General features: G+C 43.3%; 1 protein-coding gene across 3 annotated transcripts in view; it reads left to right on the top strand.

Annotated features, from left to right (window-relative positions):
• The window catches only part of OLA1 (Obg like ATPase 1), a 129,705-nt gene that overhangs the window by 36,060 nt on the left and 72,957 nt on the right, over positions 1-20,688 (top strand). Inside the window, exon 1 of one of the 3 annotated variants that reach the window (XM_077319692.1) lies at positions 14,288-14,306. The exons of the other annotated variants lie outside the window; for them this stretch is intronic. The gene's annotated coding sequence lies outside the window, so the exon portion shown is untranslated. Of the gene's footprint in view, positions 1-14,287; positions 14,307-20,688 lie in introns of those variants that run through there. 3 annotated transcript variants of the gene reach the window in all.

Here is a 20,688-nt window from a genome sequence, read left to right on the forward strand (position 1 = left end):
GCAGTTTACAGAGAATTTTAGATGGGTAAGAGAGTGCAGGTAAATTTGGTGATTGTCAACAGTTTTAACATCAATGTTAGCAAGAATTCTAACAACAGACATAACTTAAGTAGGCAAGTTCGGTAACTATATCACCAGTCATAGTGTCAACAACATAGTACATAGTACGAAACATAGTATGTTTAAGGTATGTTTTTTCTTTTGTAGTCCCATAGAGTATGCTGGTTTGGATAGGGGGAGCAATAGATGTTATCATTGGCCTTAACCAAAAGCCTGGTTGAAGAGGTCTATTTTGCACACCCTGCTGAACTATGATAGGATAGGGCCGAGATCTCCTCTGGGAGCACGTTCCACCAGGTGGGGGCCAGGACAGAGAACGACCTGGCCCTGGTTGAGTCCAACCGTGCTTCCTTGGGGCCAGGGATCACTGGCTGGTTGATATTGACTGAACATAGTGCTCTTTGGGGGGTTTGGGCAGAGAGACAGTCTCTCAGGTAAACAGGATCCAAACCGCATATGACCTTAATTATCAAGACCTGAAGCCTGATCCAGTATTCAGCTGGTAACCATTGCAGCTCTTGGAGTATGGGCTGGATGTGGGCCCGCCAAGGTGTTCTCGTGAGAACCCTGGTCGCTGCATTCTGGACCAGTTATAGTTTCTAGATTAAGTATAAGGGTAGGCCTTTGTAGAGTGAGTTGTAGAAATCCAGTCTAGAGGTGACCGTTACATGGATCACTGTGGCTACATATTCTGAGCCAAAGTAGGGTGCTAGTAGTTTGGCTTGATGCAGGTGGAAGAATGCCAGGTACACTACTTTTGCAACCACTACCTCCACAGAGAGGGAGGCATCTCGGATCATGCCTAGATTTCTGGCGGATTGAGTCACTGACAGCTGCACCTTGTCCAGGTTGGGCAGTCGTGCTTCCTCACTAGGACCCAGCCATACAACCTCTCTCTTTGAAGGGCTGTGCTTCAGACGAGACTGTTTGAGCCATTTATGCACAAAATATGTCAGTAGGGTCACTTGTTTTTATATTGTCATATAGAACAGTATTGAAACAAAGGGATATGGATTACAAGTTTGTTTTGTTGTGCTGCTTCAGACCAACACGGTTACCCACTGGAATCTATCTTTTTAAAGCTTGTTTTAGTTTCCTGTTTTGGTGGTGGTTCTGTTGTTATGGCATGAATTGCTCTTATGATAGTGTTGGTATGTATTACAAACTCTGAGTCATCTATGAGTAAACAACTTCCTTCATATTTATATTTAATTATTATTTTCACATCCTAAAATAGCATTGGTAAAATAATCATATTTCATTGAGGATTATTTTAGGCTTCACTATTTGAGGGCATAGGATTGCCGTGAAGGAAATATTTGCTTTGCAATTTATCTGTTTTTTTAAAAAAGATATTCTGCCCTTCCATCAAAACGAGGCAGTCAGCATGTTATGATTTATATGTGCATGCACACACAAACACTCACAAAAGCAGCAAAAGCTCTGCTAAATAATGCAGATTTTCCCTGACAATTAAATGATGACACATATGGCATCAGGCAGACATCCTTCATAGTGAGGAAATAAAGCCTGTCTCTTGTAGACATCTGCCTAAATTCTGAAAATGTGGGCACCTGAAGAAGGGCTTCAGATGATGGGCAGGTTTGTATAGGAAAAAAGTTGTCTTGCTGCTACCATGGAATCAAACTTGTAAATGATGTAAATGTCAGTATTGTGATGTTAAATGGTACCTGCTGATGAACACATTTGCATGCTGGTGAAATAGGCTTGCTACTGCAAGTTTGACCTGGTTGCTTTATTTTGGATTGGTTGAAGCTTAAAAAAATAATTTAAGATATTATACCCTGCCTAATTCAAGGTGGCTTACAGTCAACAGATAAAAATGGGAAATGGGTTCTCAGAGGTACAACACCTGGTAAACTACTCTAGACATTGCTGAGGCATAGTTGAAAGTGGAAAGATTATTCTTCTCCAGGAGGGACTGCTGCAAATGTAGCAACTCAGACTGGTAGTAGGTGATCCAAAGTGTCGAGCCTACTGTGGATCTCTAACCATTGTGTGTTCTTACAAGAGCCCTCCCCCATGTGAACCTGATCCTTTAGGCAGTGTGCAAACCCATTCAGTATTACCTGGACACAATCTTCACAGTCTGGCAGAAGACCCATCAATAGAGCCTCTGGAATCAGTTTCATTAATGAGACAGATGGTGTCTAATCATTTCAGGACAATCAAAAACATCACTACGTTACCTGAATTTATAGAAATTGAGAGTTGGATGCTACTTATATATTGATGGTACTTCCTCCTAGATCTCTAGAGTGGTGGAGGCCTTGGTATCGGACCACAGTGGGGGGAAGGCACAGGCGCTGGCAGGTGAGCCTCCCAACCAGCAGGTGGGCCTCCCAAGTAATCGGCCACCTCCCGGCACAGCGAGTGCTGCGCTGTGTGGGGGAGGCACTGGCGCCAGTGGACTGGCGGGTATTTGCGGGCACTGGTGGGCCAGTGGGCCTGCGCCTCCCCCCCCAGCTTGCTCCTGATGCAGCGAGTGGGCCTGCGCCCCCCCTCCACTGGTGGGCCTGCGCCTCCCTGCACCCACTGCGCTGGTGGGCCTGCGCCTCCCCCCCACAGCACGCTCCTTGTGCAGCAAGTGTTGCGCCGCGGGGGGGAGGGAGGCGCGCCAGCTGGTTTGGGGGCGCTGGAGCCCGCATCTCCCTCTCCCCACCCAGATCCCCATCCTCAAAAAGGTTGGGGACCACTGCTCTAGAGCAGGGGTAGTCAACCTGTGGTCCTCCAGATGTCCATGGGCTCATGGGAATTGTAGTCCATTGACATCTGGATGACCACAGGTTGACTACCCCTGCTCTAGAGCAGTGGTCCCCAACCTTTCCGAGGCTGGGGACCGGCAGGGCATCGGGCCGCGCCCCCGCGGACCGCGCCCGTGCGGGCCACGCCCGCGGATCGGGCCGCGCCCGCGGGCCGCGCCCACGGATCGGGCCGCGCCCACGCCGCGCCCACGCCGCACCCGCGGATCGGGCCGCACCCGAGCCGCGCCCGCGAGCCGCGCACGGGCCGCACCCACGGATCGGGCCGCACCCACGCCGCGCCCACGCCGCGCCCACGCCGCACCCGCGGATCGGGCCGCACCCGAGCCGCGCCCGCGAGCCGCGCACGGGCCGCACCCACGGATCGGGCCGCGCCCGCGGATCGGGCCGAGAGGGCGTGGCCCGCACAGGCGCAGCCCGGCCCTGATTCCCTCTCCCCGCCTCCCGCAGTAAGAAGCTTCCCGGGCCGCAAGCTTGCGGCCTGGGAAGTTTTTTACTGCGGGGGCGGGGCGGGGAGAGGGAGCCGCGGCCCGGTGCCATGGCCTTTGCGGCCCGGCACCGGGCCGCGGCCCGCAGGTTGGGGACCACTGCTCTAGAGGACCTCTTCCAGGGGTTTCATGTAGATGTTAGTATGGGGTGGGAATTCACAGCAGCCAGAGTATTTATTTATTATTTATTATTTCAACTTATTGCCTGCCACTCTCATAACTGGCTCATGGCGGGTTACAACAGTCCTTTAAAAACTCCATTAAAACCAGACATTCATCAGTACAGACTCCTAAAACAGACTCCTAAACTATTAAAAAAACATGGCGATCACTGACCTGCTAGCCCCTCAAAAATTTAACATCAGGATTGATTGATTGATTGATTTGATTTCTATACCGCCCTTCCAGATGCCTCAGGGCGGTTTACATACAACATCACAGGGGGATACATGGAACGAATCAACGTACAACCTAGTCAAATGCAACAACAACAATCCAACAGTGGTTCAAAACAACACAACTTCAGTGATCCCAACAACAACAATATAACAAAAACAGCTAAAACTCCTAGAGAGGTCAGACCGGTTTTGGCCATGGAGGGGATGTCTGAGGAGGACCTGTGGTCGGTCTCAGGCAAATGCCTAGTAGAGGACAATGTTAAAGTATCCCCAGGGATGCCACTGTCACTTTACTGATGGAATTTCCTCTTTTAAAATGCTGTAGGGACTCAAGTCTTGCTCAGGATCATGGCTTGAGGGGGAGGGAGGGGCTTCTGCTCCCTCCACTTGGCTTTCAAGATCTCATATGCCCCTGTGGGAGATTCCATCAGTAAAATGGTGGTGGCATCCCTTGGGGGAAATGTGTGTCTAGTTTGTCACCTAGTAGAGCCCCGTGGAATGTTGTAGTACAAACATTGAGTATTGATTTTTCAGCATCACTTTCTGGAATCTTTCCTCTGGATGTGAGCAGAATCATTGGATCACAGTATTCCTGATTTTGTTAGATGATCTAGAAATGCTAATTCTGTAGCTATGTACAGAGTTTTCCACATCAAGGATCTCTTGTGGAAGATTTCAGGTAGGCATGAAATTCCCAATGGAAAATTGTTTGTACAATATGTTTTGCCATGGATAACGGTGGCTAACATCTAAACCACTCTCACTATAAAAAAGAAGAAAAAAACAAACCCAGAGCAGATAAATATAGATTGGGCAAAAGGAATGGTACAGATTCTGCAGATCTCATGAAGTAATCACTTTGGCTAGTTCAAACATGGTTTTAAAATTATTATTCTTTGTATCTTTTGGGTTTGGCTTCATAGTAAATAGATCAGTTTCATGAGATTAAGCCCAATTGCCCAAATGAATTTTTGTTATATTGACTTACTACATCTGTACAGATACAATTTTGTGGTTTATTTTGCTAGGTGGTATAATTTTAGTAGTTGACAAAATAGTACTAGGGATGGTGTGCTGCATTTTCTTTTGGCTCAAATATTAATTTTGTAAAGGAATTTTTATTAAGCGGTGGAGAGTAAATAAATGAAATCAAATTCTGTGGTCTGATAGGCAGAAAACTTGTTGGGCAGCAAGTTTATTAAGGCTCTTTGTATAACCAATAATTCAATGACTGCCTACATTATAGGAAAAATGTATGTCCTTTTCATTAGCAAAATTACCTAAATCTCTGAAATGCTGTAGTTTTTAAACTCTATTACCATTTGTGTGTGTGTGGTTAGAATATCCATATAATTACTATAATTATAATTTACTTATTTTTAAATGCTTTAAATCTATTATATAGAAATGTTTTTTTCTTCATTAAACTTTGTAGATAACAATATAAATATGCCTTTTTAGTGCGTAGAAAGACATCTTTTTTTCAGAAGCAATACCAGGAATCATGTCAATATTTGGAATTCATATTTCTCTTGAGCAGATGATTGTGATAAAAATGGTACATGGTGTGTTTTCATTGCCTGTTGAAAGACTTGCATGCAGTTAAAATAAGCATTTTGATGGTGGTTGAATTAAGAGTTTTTTTTGTCAGTCTCTTCTCATCATGGATGATTAGACTAAAATGTCTGCTTGTCTTGACTTGAGATCACCACAGCTTTAGATAACATGTTTTGTGATTGAAGGTCGAAATATTTTGAATTCTAATAGGCTGCCGGATGAATTGCTTGAAATAGGCTGTAAAATTTCAAGGCTTCCTTTTTCCATCTGCTGTGAAAAGAACCATTGGGAATGGTTGAGCTTGATGATCATAGAATTACTGGATGGTGATTCTAAAACCCTCAAAGGGAAGTTGCTATGGCGATCTAGTTCCAAACTGTGAAATGATTCACCTTTGAAAGGCTTCAGGGTCTGAGAAGCTGAACACATCATTGTTCAGGTGGTCATTGGTTAGGAAATTGCTGGTGCCTGTGTAATCAGCACTCCTGTGGTAGTTAACGATCTAAAAAGGTTTGTTCTGAATGCTGTGGGACAACAGCAAATATGCATGAGATGGCTTCTCCGTCCTGGTTTGTTAGGCTGGTGCTTGCAAAAAAAAAACAAAAAAACCCTAAACCAGTCAACTAAATGGGAGATGGGAGAATGGTTTCTCAGGGAAGTCTTTAAAGCAAAACAATAATTGTTCCTTGGTGGACATGACTTGTGAACTTGATTGGGGATTGAGGGTCAACTTAAAAAGCTGATATTGTAAATTGATTTTGGCTGTGTTCCGGGAATTCAGAGTAGGGGGGAGTTTGGTTCTTATTCAGAAAGTTTAAACAAACGAATAAACGGAAAAGAGTTGCTTTTCATTAAATTGCCATTCAGCAACCATATAAACAATCTTAATGTTCTTTAATACCAAGTGACTACTAAAAATCACGGGCCCTTAGGAAGCTAGTGGTGGTGACGATATTCTGCTCCTGAGTAAGTCAGTGATAGTCAACCACACTTAAGGTCTGTTTCATGAAGTATTTGGTAATTTTTTTGAATGCAATACTTGGCATGAACGGTTGGAATTTTTAGTAGTGCTGGAATGTAGGCTTTTGTGCATTATACACATAGAGAAGTTGTCATTTTGGGATATGGTCCCTTTTACAGTTGTTTGGAAGAGACTAAAAGATCTCTTCCAGTTGTTTGGAAGAGACTTCTAAAAATAGACTTTGTACCTATTTGGGGGAATAATTTAACCCCGAGAATTCTGTTTTGAGAGTAACTGCCTTCTCAGAGTTCCTAACTAGGTACATATGAAACTAGGTAGCTTCACTGGCCGAACCCTGATTGGCCCTATTCCATCTTGGACTGCCAGGACAGTCTCCACCCCCAGGCCTGTTTCACAAATATATAAAGAGGAACAGTGAATATGGATGTTTGTATAATTTATTTAGGTTTATATCCTTGTCCTCTCTCACAACTCATTTGTGTTTTTGGAATAAACTCTTCCAAAGGAGGAATGTCTTGAATTTGGATGTCATGTTGGACTATCATTACATCAAAGTCTGGGAGTCTTTTGTCTTGGCTCCATGCAGGGGGTGGTGGGAATGCATGCCATTAAGGACTCCCTGAAAACTGTGGTTTGCTCATGATACCTGAACATACCCTATATGTACAAATCTACTGATCCAAGATTGAGTTTGAATTTACCTGGCTGTGCATTATTGAGGTGGATAGACTGTCACGGATTCTGTGGGGACAACAAGGAAAGTGGACTCCTTAGCTCTTAAAAAAAAACGCAACAGTTACTCTGAATGAATACAATTGAGTGCCATTCTTCCACAGGGAATACTGGAGATTTTGGGGGGTGGAGCATGGGGAGGGGAGTGTTTGGGGAAGAACCTCAGCAGACATAATGCCATGGAGTTCCCCCTCCAAAGTATCCATTTTCATTTAGCAAAGCCATATTCAAACCTGTGTCCTACTGTTTTGAGTATTGCAAGTTATGACCTCCTGACCTTAAATGGCTTTTCAGTTTTTTTAAAAATTCACTTCACAGCGCTAACCTGCCGAAAAACATTTGTTCTACCATTATGAATGTGGGTGTGTTTACACAAACTGTAGTAGTTTTTTGAATTACTTATTCCCCCAGAGTCAGTTGGAATTCGAGAGTAAGAACATTTTAAAAAGAACAAAATTTTAACCTAAACCGGAGGTGTAAATCACACAAAATAATTATTTCTGAAGTCACTGAGTACTTTCATTTAAAATATATTTATACATAATATTGAAAAAAATCTAGTTAACTTTAAAATATGTAAGTTCTTGCCATTTAGGGTTCTGTGAAGCTGATCATCAAGAGGATTGCAAATCATTGGCTGTTTCTATTTTCAGAATTCCACATCCCTGAGTAATTTGCTTTAATTTCACCCAATCTAACCTATACTTCACACCGTAACCATTCAGCTCTAATAGCTATGTTCTGTGCATAAGAAAAGCATATAAATGTCCACAATTACACTGCGAATGATTACAACTAGTTAGTGTTTTATGAAGCACTGTAGAACCAAAATGATAAAGTATTTGAAAAATTCTTACTCTGGAAGGCAAGTTTTCAGAGAATTATATTTTTCACCTTTGCTTTACTTTGTTGACGTATATGTCTACAACACTGGGAGTGTGGCCAGCGGACAAATGTGGATCTCAACCACCATTATTGATTTAAAGAGAAAGCAAAGCAAAAAATGGCCAGTACAACGGAAGATTTTTCCTGCTTTGCTACCTAATTAAACCATCCGTTAATCTAACTTGCAGAGTATTACCAATAACAGTAAAGATTGCAAAATAATTTTTAGAATTTCCTTACCATAGTCCTCCTTTTTCTGTACATGAGATTCCTAGGGTATGAGGCTGTTCTCGTATTTCTGTATTAGTGCCTGTGAACTACAGTTACTTTAAATACATTTTTTCACCTAATCAACGAATTTGCCTCTCCCTTAGGGAAATTATTTCCATTCTTTCCAGAATCTGTATTCGACCTTTCTGCCCCCATAAGGGCCAGCAGTGTGGTGACTAAAATCAACTGAAAACACATTAAAGCGGTTAAAAAACATAGCTAAAATACACATGCAAAACACATCTCTCCAGTGACTGGCTTTTTATTAAGAGAAACTAAAGCAGAGGATGAGCAATCCTAGGGAAACATTTTGGGTCACTCAACAACTCAAATGTTTCCCCCCCTGGGGAAAACATTCCAGTATTTCACAATTTGACTTTCAGTAACCACTTTCTCAACTTATGCAGTTGTATATGTTTAATATGTGAAACTTTTTCTGCTGTCAAGTTGTCACTAACTTATGGTAACTCCGTAGGGCAGCCTTTCTGAACTTTTTCTTACCGTTGAGAAACTCCTGAAACATTCTTCAGATTTTGGGAAACCCCAGAAGTGGCACAGTTGTACAGAATATTGTTGGGAAGCATAGCTGTGAACACGCCCTCCTCTTCCTACCCCCTCCAGGCCCCCACCATATATAGTCATATCACCCGATTAATGTTTAAATGTATTAGTTATATGTGTGTGTATGTTTATAAGTGTGTGTATATATGTGTGTGTATGTGTGTGTGTATCTATACACACACACACACACACACATAAATATATGTATATAAAGACTCACACCCATTTGGGAAATGCTTTCTAGGGCCTTCAAGAAACCCTGACTGAGAAAGCCTGCTCTAGCATCATCAAAAGTGTTTCATTCTTCTCTGCCTCTGCACAGCAGCCCTGGACTTCTTGGTGGTTGCTAATCCAAGTCCTAATCAGGGCCAACCCTGCTTAGCTTCTGAGACCTGATAAGATTGGACTGTCCTGGGCTATCTAAGCCAAGTCACGTGAAACTAGATATGCTGCCTTGCTGGGCCGCACACTGGGAGCTGATTAATTATGCTGAAAAACTGAGACCAAATCATTAGGTGAACACGAGAGTGCGAAGTCCAGCCTGTAGGGTCAAAAACTGAGGGAATCAGTCCACCAAGAGAGACAGGGGAGGGGAGAGGAACTCAAGAGATGAGCCAGGGTCAGACACTGGAGACGGAGTTCCGAAGCCACACAGGGAGCAGAGCCGAACTAGAGTCAGGAGCCAGGAACAAATCAAGGAGTCAAGCCAAAGTCAGAAACCAAGAGCAAAGTCAAGCCAAAGTCAGGGACCAGGAACACACCAGCAGAGGTTCGCCACAGTGACTGGGAATTCTGGACATCTAGGCAGATGGGCAGGGAAACACACACGTTGCACCCACAGAGAGGCTTGCCCCAAGTCTCTCCTTAAGTACAGCTTGGATGGGTGGGGAAGCTGTCAACTGAAGAACTTGCAGCTGGGCCTAGTCCTTGTCTGAGGAAGGAGCCTCAGCTTGCACCCCTTCGTGACTGACCATGTGCTGACAGCCGGGCCAATTTTCTGACAGCTGTCAGGTTTGTGCGATGGTGCCTTTGCTATCACTCCAGTGAGTCCTCTGGGCGAGGCAGGAAGTCTTCCCTCTTGACCTTGGGGCTGCTGGCAGGGAAGGCTTGGTAGGAGAGCCTGGCTGGGGTCAGGCTGTTCCTCATCTGAAGGATTGGGCTAGCGCTGATCAGATCCTCGCTGGCAATGTCTGTAAGGCAGTGTGTGTGTGGGGGGTATACTTGGTCTGCGTACTGCACTTGGGTCAGTTGCGACCTCTGGAGAACTGTCTGGCGGCTCACCGGAAGGTGCAGACACCACTGACTTAAAAAGACTGCTGAAGCATGTTTTAGCATTTGTGTAGTTCTTGCAGGTGTCCAATGATTTAAAGGCTCAGCAAGTCACTGAATTAACCTTTTTTTTTTTTTTTTTGCTAATGGAGAATGCAATTTTTTGCAGATAGAATTATTATTAGATGCTTACAATATGACAAAGAACAGAGCTCAATTACTTTGTATAAGGTATTTTTAATTTTAATATTCAGATGAATCATTTGTATCTACAGTTGTTATCAAAATAAGATGGCCTTGAAAATATAAAAGTGTAATGGAGAAATTATTATTTATTTATTATATGTATATACCGCCCTCCCCGGAGTATAAATTAGTATATATTGGAGGATATAGGAGCACTTGGGGGGGGGGGGGAGTAAGAGTAGGGTTGAACCCTGATAACATTTATACAGTTTTACTTACAGTAGATACCAAAGTGAAACTCTACAGACATTATTCTAGTATTCTGCATCAGTTTCTTACAGTAGACAAAGCATAGACAGCTTCATATTTATGTCAAAGTAGTTTCCTGTGCTGTATCATAAAACTTTCAGTCCAATCAGCAACTGCATTTAAATACTGCAAATTGTAGCAGCAAAACAATAATTCTGCTGATTAGCCCCTTTCCATTTCTTGTAAGTGAACTGTTTATGCATTGAGTACCTTTTGAAAAAAGAAAAAGCCAAAACAGCCTTGATTAGTCAAGGAGTAATTGGATGACTTGATTTTAGCAAGAGAATGAATTGGTTGATGATAGCCTGTAACTAAGTGTAGTGGTTCTGTTCAGAGGAATACATAACATAGAGTCATCAGATCTTGACAGGTATAACATAAGCGCTGGCAAAATCTCTGGATGTTTTGAAATAATTGTCATATGGACGATGTAAGAGACGGCAGAAGACTGTGCATGTTGTTGAATAATATCTGAAGGCAACTTATTATTTGAGTACTTGTGAAATATAGATTTACCAGGTTAAAATATGGAGAGAGGCAGGATGGAATAATAAATACCCAACAAGGCCATACCTCTTTTGCTATATTACAGTAAGAGCAAACGGAGGCCGTCAGGCAAAATATATATGGTCGATTCATGAAATCTGGGAAAAGAATCCACAACGCAGAGAGAGAGTGTTGCTGCCAAATATTTGAGGTGTGGAAGTTCTCCTGGGATAGGTGAATCTTGAGGGGAGTAGTTGTACAAGAATATTGAGGAAATGAAATTGAGCTCTCTAGTGATGAGGAGAGAAGTGGGAAGGGCTTGAAGTTTAGTCTTGGGAATGCGTTTCATGTCGGGATGTAGTAAAAGAAATTTGCACTTTCTTGTCTCACCGTTTTTCCATGGAGGTACAGGTGGTAAACTCCCCGCATTTGTCCTTTCGACAAACTTGTGAGTAGGTTATACAGAGAGTTTGACTGGCTCAAAGTCTCCCACTGAGCCCCATGACCAACTAGTTGCGTGAACTCAGGTTTCTCATGCTCTACCAGGATTCTTTTGTCCTCCCTCACAGGGTTTCTCTTTATCTTTTTCTCTGAGCAGCCATTTTCTTTCTGATTTTCTCTGGCCATCCCACCCAGTCATTTGAATCCATATTGATAATTGCTGACTCAGTCAAGGGAACTGAGGGGAGAGACAGAAATCCTTCTTTTTCCTTGTTTTAGACTGGCACAAAACTAATTCCAAACATTCTATCTAATAACGGCCATAGATAAATAAGCTTGGGAAATATTTTAATAACCTCTTTGTTGAATGTGTGTAAGGAACCTATATACCCATCTTTCCACCTCCTGAGAATTAGATGCAAAGTGCTGAGTGGTTTGCCCCTTAATTGGTGTTTAGGAAGTGACTGCTATTTAGATTTTGCTTGAAGGGGACTAAGATGAAATCCATTCAGTCTGTTAGATACTTATGCCAATTTATTTGGCTTTTATTTATTTACCAACAAGAAAGCCCATTGCATCCAGGAATGCAATGGGTGCTAGGACCCAGGGGACACCGACAGGCGCAGATCTCTCTCTCTCTCTCTCTCTCTCTCTCACTCACTCACTCACTCACTCACTCACTCACTCACTCACTCACTCACTCACTCACTCACTCACTCGCAGCAGGAGCCATAGGAGGTAATCAGGGATCATTTGTGGTTTGGCAGGACTCTCTTTGACTCTGTGTGTCTCTCTCAGGCATCTGAGAGCTAAGTAGCTAGCCTCCAGGGAAGGAGGGTGGGAGCTGGAGAGGGAGGGCCAGTCAGGGTGCGGCCCACTTTGCTGGCCGCACCCTGATTGGCTCTATTCCATCTCGGACACCCAGGACACTCTCCACCCCTAGGGCTGTTTCACAAATATTAAGAGGAATAATAATGGATAAGGATGTGCCATCACATTTCAGCCAATTTATAGTGTTCCTGTAAGGCTTTCAAGACCAGAGACGAAAAGAGGTGGTTTGCCATTGCTTGACTCTGTATAGCAACCCTGGACTTCATTGGTGGTCTCCCAAGTCAAGTACTACCAGGGCTGACCCTGCTTAGTTTATGAGATCTGATATGTTATAAGGAGCCTTTTAAAAAGGCATCATATTTCTCTGTGTCTTATGAAGGTATTCCTACATGGAGTTAGTCACACACAGTTCAGGAACTGCATTTGTCTTACCTGTCTCTGAAAATTCCAACGAGCTCGTGTGATGTATTGGTTAAGGGTGGTGGCATCTAATCTGGTAAGCTGAGTTTGATTCCCCACTTCTCCACATGTAGCCAGCTGGGTTACCTCAGATTCGTCACAGCCCTGATAATGCTGTTCTGACTGAGCAGTCCTGTCTGAAGCTGTCTCAGCCTTACCTACCTCGAGCGGAAGGGAAGGCAATTGGAAGCCACTTTGAGACTCCCTCAGGCAGTGAAAAGCAGGGCATACAAACCAATTCTTCTTCACCATGCTTTGCTAAGGTAGCAGAAGCCATGGACATTCATACAAGCAAGGCACTCCAAGATAGTTTTGCAGATTTCCTTGCAGGCACGTCTATAGCTAGCTAGTGCTCTTTCATGCAAGGCACATGTAGTAAGGATGTTTTCATGCCATCTGCCCATGGAAAACATCCCCCTGCCACTGTATCTAGTCCTGCAAGATACCTCTCTCTCTGCTACACATTTCGGGCAGGACAGCGCACAAATCCGTTTGAACAATGCGCATTGCAAGAAACTTTCAGTGAGGGTTTGCATTGCGTGCGCTTTATGCCACAAATTGAGAAATTAAGGCATCAAAATTAAAGCTTCAAAAGCATTTGTGAATGTACTACAGAAAGGGCCCCAGCAGAAATAGCATTTTGTTGCGCCAGTGTGCTCCGTGCCTGTAAATGGAACAAGAATGGTGCCAAGCTGCTCTCTAGCTGTAGAAACCATCCCCTGGTTTGTCAAAACAAGTTGAGTGATTACAAGTGCAATCGGATCCATTACCTTCCTCTTAGAAATTACTATCAGGCTATTCACAAGAGAGAATGGGTCATGCTCTCAGAATCATCCAACTTTTATCTCAGGTTTTTATAAGCAGGTGCATTCCCCCCTCCCCCTCACTCAGCTTTGCTCCTGACTAACCCTGTAGGATTTCCCCACCACTGTCTGTGGAAGCATATTTTGTCAACACAGCTAGAGTGGCTGCCAGTGTCACCGGTAAGAGATGCCCTGACAGACTGCACGAGTTTAAAGTTCCATGGGCGACCAAATTGTGGCCCTCCAGCTGTCCATGGACTACAATTCCCATGAGCCCCTGAAAGGAGCTCCATGGACAGCTGGAGGGCCACAACTGGCCCACCCCTGGAACCATTCATACAGGTGTAACCAAAGTATATATGTTGTGTGTTTTGCCAGGGGAGGTGACACTGTATGTTTGGTGGTGGGATGTGCCATCAAGTCACAATCAACATACGATGATCCTGTAGGGCAGCCTTTCTCAACATTTATATAATTGAGAAACGGCTGAAACATTCTTCAGGCTTTGAGAAACCCCAGAAGTGATGTGTTAGAACACATCCATTCCCCTTGGCTTGCTATTAACCCTCCCCTGAGATTCTGTAAGTTAGAGCAATATATTCTCTCACTGCCTGCACTGTTGTTCTCCTTATCCAATGCAGAGTACAGCCACTGGTCTTTTCACAAAGTAAACCATCCCTCAAATCAGCTGCTTGACAGGAAAAGGAAATAAAACCAGCTCATCCCCCCCAGCCATCCTGAACAGCCTGTTGCTGTGGTTTCAGCTTTTGGGAGGGCTCCAGATGTTGAAAGGCAAAGAGAGAACTGTAAGTTCTGCAACCTTCTATCCAGGTTTTTGAGCAGGTAGCCTCTCCCTCTGTTGGGTCGGGGAAAATATATAGTCCGGCCAGGGCAAAGAGAACTCCTTAAAGCCATTCTGCACTTACAGAATTCAGGGGGAAAAACCAGCTTGGACAAGAGGCTAAGGTCCAGTTTGGTGTAGCATCTGAACACATGCAGCTTGCACCTCATATGTTATCCTCCCAGAAAGTATGTCCAGTGTAAATTGGCACAGCTGCTTCCTTCCTTTCTTACATTTTCAGAAAGGATCCTGAAAATGTTGTCTGATGTATACACAGCAGTTCAGGAGGGTACAGAAGGAAACAAGCAGCTGAATGGGTTTCAGTCCCTAAACAACATAACTTGTGTTAGGCAGCACATTATGTAGAAGAAGAAGAAGAAGAGTTGGTTCTTATATGCTATTTTTCTCTACCAGAAGGAGCCTCAAAACGGCTTACAATCGCCTTTCCTTTCCTCTCCCCACAACAGACATCCTGTGAGGGTGAGGCTGAGAGAGCCCTGATATTACTGAAGAAGTAGAAGAGTTGGTTCTTATATGCCGCTTTTCTCTACCCGAAAGAGTCTCAAAGTGGCTTACAATTGCCTTCCCTTTCCTCTCCCCACAACAGACACCCTGTGAGGGAGATGAGGCTGAGAGAGTCCTGATATCACTGTTTGGTCAGAACAGCTTTATCAGTGCTGTGGCGAGCCCAAGGTCACCCAGCTGGCTGCATGTGGGGGAGCGCGGAATCAAACCTGGCTCGCCAGATTAGAAGTCCACACTCCTAACCACTACACCAAGCTGGCTTATTATGTAGTACTCTGCAAGCAGTCACCAAGTTCCAGTTATGGAAGTAAGTGGAAATGCTTCTCACTGGTATTGATAGCCTGTGGAAATTCACTGTAGTATGTTGTTATTGGAGCAAATTAAACAAAATGTAATCTAAACATGTTGCCAAAGTTCATGTCTAGTGATGCTGTATAACTGTTCTGTACCTGTTTCTGTTGTTGTGGACTAAGAAATCATCTTAAAGGAATCATATTTAACGTATGTTTTAAAAATTAAATTTTAAAAACTTAGAAAAATAGGTATGGTAACAGTTTTTTAAATTACTTTTTAATATATGAGCTTTATTGCTGTGCACAATTTTGAAAAACTGAACTTTAGAACTACATAGAATCATAGAGTTGGAGGCAGCCATAGAGGTCATCTAGTCCAACCCCCTGCTCAATGCAAGATCAGCCTAAAGCATCCGGGATATGTATCTCCTTGAAGACTGCCAGTCTTCAAACAAGACTGTTTCATTTTCAAAAGCTATTTAAAAGGAGAACTTCAGAACCATTTAAAAAACATGATTACGTTTTTAATAAACATTCCATAGTGGTAATGAAAGCCACAAAATATTTTTACAAACACTGCAGTATTAAAGTACATTTTCATGCATCAGAGGTTTATGCTTCTGTCATAAACATGCAAAACATACTAGTGTTTTTAATTTTTATTTTGTCAGTTTTCATAGATTGCTGAATTTCAGTTCTTATGAAACATTGAAATGCATTGAAATTTAAATACTATTTTTCACATTAATTGTAACGACTACTTATGTTGTGATATATTAGCACTCTGTCACCAATAATTTCCACGGAGTAGCTCTGCCATCTCTACAAACTATCTCTGCAAACCATGACATAACAGAAAATTGGTATGTATATTAACAGTAATTAAATTGGAAGCACAGTGTACATTGACCAAAATCAGTACACTAAACTATACGATACAGAACCCTGAAGCACAGATTTAGGAATAAAATTTTATTGCAGCCTTTAAACATAAATGCTATACAAAAAATTCAGCAAAATATAATCCCTAAAGCTCTGTTACTGCTTACTCTGTAGCAAGGCAGGAACAATGTAAAAAAACCAGAATGGAATTGTTTGCCAACAGATGGGCAGTTCTTCAGCAAGAACTACCATTGCTAAAATCACACCATAAATGCTAGGGCTATGAAAGAAATTGAACTTAACACTCCCACAGAATGGCTAACACAGAAGAGTAAAACCAAAACATGATTAAACCGCATATAAATTTATTCATTCTCTGAATGTTGATTTATACGTGAATAAAATTCATGCATCCTAACCCCATATGATCTTCTCCCCACGCAAAACTTTCCATCTGGGCTCAGTGTCACAATTTGTATTTCAATACAGCAAGTTTTAATTTGGGTAGAAGTCTCATGTTGTCTTTCTTTCCCACTAAGTGGCCTCACCTCTTTTTTATCTTTGGAATATTTATATGTATGGTGAATAAATGCAGCCTTGACTTTGGCAACCCTGGCTACCTTGATCTCTTCAGATCTTCAAAGCCCACTCCGCAAGGAACCTGGGTATGATCCTGGATGCTTCCCCTCACAATGGAAGCCCAGATCATGAAGGTTGCACAGCTGGCATTCTTCCATCTCCGCCAAGCCAAGCTACTAGCACCCTACTTGCCCCTGGAACACCTAGCCACAGTGATCCACTCAACAGTCACCTCCAGGCTGGATTTCTACACTCTACGCAGGTCTGCCCTTAGCCTTGACCCGGAAACTACAGCTGGTCCAAAATGCAGCGGCCAGGATCCTCACAGCGACACCGTGGAGATCCCACATCTGGCCCATCCTACATCAGTTGCAATGGCTGCCAGTTGAATTCCAGATCAGGTTAAAGGTTCTGGTAATTATCTTCAAGGCCATATGCGGTCAGGGCCCAGTGTACCTGAGGGACCACGTCCCTGCCTATGCCCCCAAAAGAGCTTTACGCTCTGCCGCCATCAACCGGCTAATGGTCCCTGGCCCCAAAGAAGTTTGCCTGGCCTCGACCAGGGCCAGAGAATTCTCTATCTTGGCCACCACCTGTTGGAACAAGCTCCCAGAGGAGATCAGGGCCCTGACGGAACTAAAACAGTTCCGCAGGGCCTGCAAAAGGGAGCTCTTCCACCAGGCATTTGGCTGAGGCCAGGCCAACCAACCAACATCTGCAGGGCCCCTGCCCCCCCTCCCCCAGAAACCCACTAAGACTCCTGGACCTGTTCGAGTTACCACTGTTTATGTTATACTGTTATGTTATACTGTTACCCAGTTTATCAATTAATAATAATGAATGTTATTATATGTATGGTTTTATGTATAGTTTCAGTTATTTGTAAACCGCTCTGAGCCTTCGGGGAGGGCGGTATACAAATATGAATGAATGAATGAATGAATGAATGAATGAATGAATGAAACGAAGCAGGGTCAGCCTTAGTTACTATTTGGATGGGAGACCACCAAGGACATCCAAGGTGGCTATGCAGAGGCAGGCAGTGGAAAATGAGTGCAAGATGTCTTTTTGCCTTGCCCTAGAAGAAGAAGAGTTGGTTTTTATACCCCACTTTTCACTTTTATACCCCACTTAATGAGACTTACCTCCCTCTTCCCACAAGACAACAAGACATCTATCAGGATGTAACTAGCCCAAGGTCACCTATCTGACTGTATGTGGAGGAGCGGGGAATCAAACTTGCCTCGCTGGATTAGAAGCCGGCGTTCTTAACCACTATACCAAGTTGGCTCTCTAGAGGGTCATTATAAGTTGGCCATGACTTAAAGGCACTTTTCACAAACAACTTTTAAACATGACACAAAATTCTGAGGATCCACGAGGATACCAGGGATCAAATCTTAGCACCGTGGCCGAGCCACAGAGATGTGCATTTGGAGACTTCTGTGGTGCTAAAAGTGTCCATACCCCCTGATATGTAATTGGGTCATGATGTGGGAGTAACTAAAAGTAATACTCTGTATTCTTGGGGATCTGTGCTTTGGAATCATGTTTTTGCTCATTGATGTGGCCAGGAAAGCGTGGATCTGTGATATTTGTGGTGTATGCTGTGGCTATTGATAGAATATATGATCTTTGAGGTTTGAGGTGACTAGATGCAAAAACTTTGAGGATCTGTGAGAATCCAACCTTTGGATCCATGTTTTTGCCCCGTGGCATCGCCACAAGGATCTGGATCTGTGATTTTTGTGGTATAAGCTGTGGCTATCAATAGAAGAAGTGATCTGATGGTGAGTTTGGGGTGAATGGATGAAAACATTTTGAGGATCCGTGAGGATCTGACTTTTGGAACCCTGTTTTTGCTCTGTGGTATGGCTCTGAATGTTTGGATCCTTGATTTTTGTGGTGTATACTGTGGCTATCGATAGAAGAAGTGATCTTATGGTGAGTTTGGGGTGACCCAGTGCAAAAATCATGAGGATCCATGAAGTCATGTATTTTAACCATGTTTTTGCCCCACTGTGGCACCACAATGCTTTGGATGCATGGCTTTTGTGGTTCTGCCTACAAGACATGGTCTATAGAATGAAGGCGGCTTTATTTCATTTCAGTGTAAAAATCATATGAATTGATGAGGATCCATTTGAAATCATCTAGACCTGGCTTTTACCCAGAAACACCCCAAAAGCACTTTGTACAGAAGTAACTAGAAATCAGGATCTATTTGTGATCCTTCACCCCACTTCCGAAAAGGAAATTAGAAGAAATTGTTTCCAGGAAAAATCCCCCCCCCCCCTTCAAAGACAAAAACGAAAAAATGTCTGCCTGCACTCAATGAGGTTCCGAATGACAGGCAGTCAGCCTCGGGGAGGGAGGTTTGGGGGGGGTTGAATGCCAGCCAAAATGACCAGCTGAAGATCCACAAGTAATGCTGAAGGTGCTCCGTCTCTCTAACCTCCCCCCCAATTCCACAAAATTCTTTCCCTTCAAATAGCTACGCATGTCTCCCTTTCACCCTCTCCCATCGAGAGCAAAAGAATGTAATGAGCTCTCACAGGCAAGGCATTCTCATTGAAACCAAAAGGAGCACTACTCTTGGCTTATGAGGATGTCCGTCAAGCTAAAGCAGTAAATCCTTGGAGTAACCATGGAAATCAAAAGACAACCCTCCCAAGCCCCATCTTTGCCGGAAGAGAGATTTCTGCGTACTTTACATGCTCAGCGTCGTTGTGCTGAAGGATGAAACTCCGCCCCCAAGAAGCCTGCAAATGCATATAGAGCGGTAAGACCCATATGTCGTTGTGTGGTCATTGGGGGCGTGAGCATATGAGCCTGGTTCGAGGCCCAGGAACTATCAAGTTTTGTGGGTTTGCGGAGACCCATGGGTTGGGTTGTCCCCATCTCTAGTAAAGATACTGTTGGCACTCCATAAGCACAATGTGGTCTCTGGGAGATTGCCCCCTTATATGGTGAACTTAACATACTATAATAATCAGGACTGTATATATGTACCTACCAGAGGTGAATGTATTTTGTGTTTTAAGTAATAATTGTGATTTTTTTTACAAGTATGTGGCTGAGATTATGTAGATTTAAAAAGAATATCTTTTGCAGGACCTGTTAAATTTTCAAAGTTATATGAATATCTCCATCTTTCCACCCACATTTCTATGCCCACTTGTGACTGAGGCCTATCCTTGTGTTTGCATTTTTCAATATGGTTGTTCCAAAGATGAGATACAGCTCTCCAGTTTATGTGAAAAATGGACCTAAAATGCTCAGACATTTCAGTTGTCCAGATTCAGTTTTGACCTCCATCTTTTGTAGAATGTTCCATGATATTGTTGATTTTGAAGGGATTCTTGAACTGCAGAATGTTTTCCACACAGAGGTCCTATAGGGTAGTGGTTCTCAACCCTTTGATACAGTTCCTCATGTTATAGTGACCCCCAACCATAAAATTATGCACGTGTTCTTTCACAGAAATTAAACCGAAACTGACCAATGGCATGAAGCTCCATTGTTCATGATTGTATATAAATCGGTTATAAATTGTATATAAATCGGCGGGCACCTTCAAGAGGAGCGCTAAATTGCCCGCCCTGCTGTGACCCCTGTGAAAAGGTTGTTTGACCCCCAAAGGTGTCCGACCCCCCAGTTGAGAACCACTACTATAGGGCATGATGGAAGAAATTGTCTGTTTCTTTGGCCAATAAATGCTCTGAGTCAAAATCCTGTACCCTCTGTTCCTCAGTATTCTTGATATTTATAGCGCAGTGGCTTGGTCCTCAGCTAATTAACATCACCTTAATTGCAGTCTCTGCTTTCCATGTTTAAATTTGAAATCCACCTCATTTCTCATTTACCTTGTTGAATACTTTTCAGAGGCCTCAGTGATCTGTAACCTCCCACCTGCTCCTCATTTCCCACTGGGGGTTTGTCACTAGTTCTTGATGAAAAGTTTATTAGATCATTAATATCCTAGCCATCTGTCTATAAAATGGACATCCTTTATGTGCTAAATCAACATCAAGTTAAAGTTATCAATTAAAGGCTATCAATTCACTA

The sequence above is a fragment of the Paroedura picta genome, chromosome 2 (assembly GCF_049243985.1).
Source record: "Paroedura picta isolate Pp20150507F chromosome 2, Ppicta_v3.0, whole genome shotgun sequence".
Taxonomy (NCBI): domain Eukaryota; kingdom Metazoa; phylum Chordata; class Lepidosauria; order Squamata; family Gekkonidae; genus Paroedura; species Paroedura picta.